This window comes from Mizuhopecten yessoensis, unplaced genomic scaffold (assembly GCF_002113885.1).
Source record: "Mizuhopecten yessoensis strain PY_sf001 unplaced genomic scaffold, ASM211388v2 scaffold11149, whole genome shotgun sequence".
NCBI classification, from domain to species: domain Eukaryota; kingdom Metazoa; phylum Mollusca; class Bivalvia; order Pectinida; family Pectinidae; genus Mizuhopecten; species Mizuhopecten yessoensis.
Genome location: NW_018408904.1, coordinates 363,667 through 368,807, shown reverse-complemented (window position 1 = coordinate 368,807; position 5,141 = coordinate 363,667). Strand labels below are relative to the sequence as shown.

At 34.9% G+C, this 5,141-nt stretch overlaps 1 protein-coding gene across 1 annotated transcript in view; it reads left to right on the top strand.

The window, feature by feature from the left end:
- Positions 1 to 2,479: 2,479 nt before the first annotated feature.
- The window catches only part of LOC110466929 (ionotropic receptor 25a-like), a 46,133-nt gene continuing 43,471 nt past the window's right edge, over positions 2,480 to 5,141 (top strand). Inside the window, exon 1 of the mRNA XM_021523735.1 lies at positions 2,480 to 2,520. The gene's annotated coding sequence lies outside the window, so the exon portion shown is untranslated. The remainder of the gene's footprint in view (positions 2,521 to 5,141) is intronic.

The following is a 5,141-nucleotide window of genomic DNA, read 5'->3' as shown; positions in this document are numbered from 1 at the left end:
CCAAGTTAACATAATTAGATTAGTGTTGAATATACATGGTAACATTATCAGATAAATGTTGAATAGACATGGTAACATATTCAGATTAGTGTTGAATAGACATGGTAACATAATCAGATTAGTGTTGAATAGACATGGTAACATAATCAGATAAATGTTGAATAGACATGGTAACATAATTAGATAAATGTTGTATAAACAAGTTAACATAATTAGATTAGTGTTGAATAGACATGGTAACATAATCAGATTAGTGTTGAATAGACATGGTAACATAATCAGATTAGTGTTGAGTGTTGAATAGACATGGTAACATAATCAGATTAGTGTCGAATAGACATGGTAACATAATTAGATAAATGGTGTATAAACAAGTTAACATAATCAGATTAGTATTGAATAGACATGGTAACATAATCAGATAAATGTTGAATAGACAAGTTAACATAATCAGATTAGTGTTGAATAGACAGGGTGACATAATCAGTTAAGTGTTGAATAGACATGGTAACATAAATAGATAAATGTTGTATAAACAAGTTAACATAATCAGAGTAGTGTTGAATAGACATGGTAACATAAATAGACATGGTAACATACTCATATTAGTGTTGTATAAACAGGACAGCATAATAAGATAAATGTTGTATAAACAGGACAGCATACTCATATTAATGTTATATAAATAGGACAGCATACTCATATTCATGTTGTATAAACGTGGCAGCATACTCATATCAATGTTGTATAAACAGGACAGCATACTCATATTAATGTTTTATAAACATGGCAGCATACTCATATTAATGTTGTATAAACAGGGCAGCATACTCATATTAATGTTTTATAAACATGGTAGCATAATCATATTAGTGTTGTATAAACATGGCATCATTATCATATCAATGTTGTATAAACAGGACAGCATATCATATTAATGTTGTATGAACAGGACAGCATACTCATACTAATGTTGTAAAAACGGGGCAGCATAATCATATAAATGTTGTATAAACATGGTAGCATAATAATATCAATGTTGTATAAACAGGACAGCATACTCATATTAATGTTGTATAAACGGGACAGCATACTCATATTGGTGTTGTATAAACAGGACAGCATAATCATAGTAATGTTGTATAAACAGGACAGCATAATCAGATAAATGTTTTATACACATGGCAGCATACTCATATTAATGTTGTATAAACAGGACTGCATAATCATATTAGTGATGTATTAACAGGACAGCATAATCATATAAGTGATGTTTGAATATGGTAACATAATCATGTAACTGTTTATAACATTGCAGCATAATAAGATAAATGTTGTATAAAGATAGCAGCATACAAGATTAGTGATGTATACTCATGGTTATAAAATCAAATTAGTGTTGTATAAATGGGAAAATGACATTGATATAGTGCCGTATAAACGTGATGATTTGATGATTATTTAACATGAAATCTTATTAGATTAATGTGTCTATAAACAAAGCCGCATTATATCAACATTGCTATATAATTATCGAGGTGTATTTTCTGCTTGACTGGCCACTCGTCATAGACCAGTATACAGGCTGTTTCACGACATGTGGTATATGATCTTCTCTGCACTGTCTATCAATCTTATTTAGACCTGTATACGACAGCTTGATATGAAGTGCCAATAATGAAGCTAAATACCCAATACAATACCTACTGATTAAGAAGATCTCAGTCTGGTTCTGTAATAGTTTGCTATCATAGTAATTTAACTGATACACGGTCAATATCATGAGAGTTAGTTTGTCAGTGATAACATCCCAAACATATGGTCTCCTATTATGTTTAAAATGTCATTCATGAATAAAATGTATATTTATCTGAATCGACAGTCACATTGAACACTAATCAATGCTTTTTGGATGAAATAATAGTGATATTATGTTTTTTTCACATTTTCTTTACAGTTATGACTATATCTCAACATGACACACAGTTGGAATAGGATTTAATCACAATACCAATGAAAGCTACGGTTTATATATAATAAACATGATTAATTGTACCATAATTAATAAGCGACAAAACGATGATAACATGACGACATGTAGTGAACCTTAATGATAAACAATTAATCACAGTGATCTTAGTCTAGTCCTAAAACAAGTATATACACTCGCACACAACGAAACACATTGGTGCATGATCAATTCGTTAAACAAATAGAAAAGGAAAGCATGTGATATTTAAATCAATATTGACTTGTAATTCTTAATATATAACGTTTGTTTAGATTCGAGAAATGGTTAATAAAGAAGACACAGCTCAGGGCGAACAGCAAACGCACAAATACTAAATGCATGCTGCCGTCATGTTTAATTAATCACACGGGTTTCACTATGTTCTGTTTACCCTTCGGGGATCAGTATCCATAGGTATTGGAGATCGTTGATTGACCAAGCTTGCTACCCGTCCTCACACAGCTACCGTGCACCAGTCACCGACCCGGCGGATATCTACCCCGAGTAAGGTAGGCGCAACATTTTTGTCGTTTTTCCAAGATAGTAACTGTAGTATTTATGACTTTTTTTTATTATCTATTGAAATTAAGTGGATATTACTTGATATATTTGTTCATTTAAAATGTGATATCAATATATATTATTTACAGCGGCGTTATTCCTCTAGATGTGTTTCTACTTTGAGTAGTGGAACGGTTCGTAATACATTTACTCATCATTGATTAGAAATTTACCAGTTCTCCTCTTATTATTGCAATTAATGTGATTCATATCATTCCTATAATGAAGCAGTTTACGCCCCATCCCCACTTCCCCCTTGGATTCATACCTTTTTTATCCTTAGCATCACAAAGGAGTCTGTTGTATGGTGCAACGTTATTCATATATTTACACAACTATGTATTTTCAAATGGTATTGATGCAGTCAGTTGTGGTTTTCTTTCCACGTATATACATCTCGCTAATATTAGAGTAGTCCCAGGTACTCGAAACATCTCGGAAACGGACGAAACATGTCCAAGTGCAATTAAGTCGGGTTCAGAATACATGAAATAGTTCGAATTATTAGAGGTCGAACGTTGCAAACCTTTTATATTTTAGCGCCGATTTTCCCGGTATTTTGATACACATTTTCGCCAATTGCATGTATACTGTATTTCATTGATTTGTTGATACAGTTTTTCGTTGTTAAACATACGTTTATTATGTATTTATAAATTAACAAATCACGATCGATTTGTGGTATTAGCCCTATTCAATGTCGTTTTAAATATAACCAGTAATAGTGGAATCAATTTTCTGACGTATCACCATAGTGACAGTGAAATCCAATTATATAATACCAGAAATATAAATTGTATGTCTAACCGATGGTGTTTCAGTAATTGAGATCAATCGTTGGTTATCACTATTCCTTATTCACTAATAACCTTTGATACTGTAATAAGTTGATATTTCATTGTATTGATTTGACATTAAATGAGTTGTAACCATTTTTACACATTCTATTAGTAAGCATCGACTCGGCCGCATCACCGACTTACTCGTAGCGTCAGCTCACATGTAAAACCTGCTCAAATGTAACATCGTCTCACCTTCTTCATTGACTCACGTTCAACATTGACTCGGCCATAACGTCGACTCGCATACAATATTGACTCAAACATTACATCAACTCACATGTAAAACCAGCTCAAATGTAACATCGTCTCACCTTCTTCATTGACTCACGTTCCACATCGACCCGCCAAGAACATCGACGCACATGTAATATTGACTCACATGTTTTATTGTCTATCATGTAATACCGATTCACCTAAAACTACGACTCACATATAACATCGACTCAACGTAATATCGGATATATTAAATGACACAACTTATTCCTATAAACTGTTTGATCATTATTACGTGGAGGTTGGTGATTTATTTTTATTATGACGTCCCTTCATTGGTTATGAAAACAACACATTATATTCAATGTAAGATTAAGGACTTAAATTTAGGTGAATGTTTAGTTATACGGACCTGAAAAGTTAAACTGACCTCGAAATCGTCGCGTTCGCAGGTTAATAAAACAACATATTCACCTCAAAAAAGTACCTAATTGATAAATAGATATTAATCTGTAACATCGACCCACATGTAACATCGACTCACATGTAACATCAACTCAAATATAACGTCGACTCCAATGTTACGTCGACTCACATGTAATACACCTAGAATATGCTCACATGTAGTGTCGACTCCAATGTTAAAACTCCAATGTTACGACTCCAATGTTACGTCGACTCCAATGTTACGACTCCAATGTTGCGTCGACTCCAATGTAACGTCGACTCCAATGTAACGTCGACTCCAATGTTACGACTCCAATGTTGCGTCGACTCCAATGTTACGTCGACTCCAATGTTACGTCGACTCCAATGTTACGTCGACTCCAATGTTACGACTCCAATGTTGAGTCGACTCCAATGTAACGTCGACTCCAATGTTACGTCGACTCCAATGTTGCGACTCCAATGTTACGTCGACTCCAATGTTACGACTCCAATGTTACGTCGACTCCAATACTACGTCGACTCCAATGTTACGTCGACTCCAATGTTACGTCGACTCCAATGAAACGACTCCAATGTTGAGTCGACTCCAATGTAACGTCGACTCCAATGTTACGTCGACTCCAATGTTGCGACTCCAATGTTACGTCGACTCCAATGTTACGACTCCAATGTTACGTCGACTCCAATACTACGTCGACTCCAATGTTACGTCGACTCCAATGTTACGTCGACTCCAATGAAACGTCGACTCCAATGTTACGACTCCAATGTTACGTCGACTCCAATGCTACGACTCCAATGTTACGACGACTCCAATGTTACGTCGACTCCAATGTTACGACTCCAATGTTACTTCGACTCCAATGGTTCGACTCCAATGTTACGTCGACTCCAATGTTACGACTCCAATGTTACGTCGACTCCAATGTTACGACTCCAATGTTACGTCGACTCCAATGTTACGTCGACTCCAATGTTACGACTCCAATGTTACGTCGACTCCAATGTTACGACTCCAATGTTACGTCGACTCCAATGTTACGTCGACTCCAATGTTACGACTC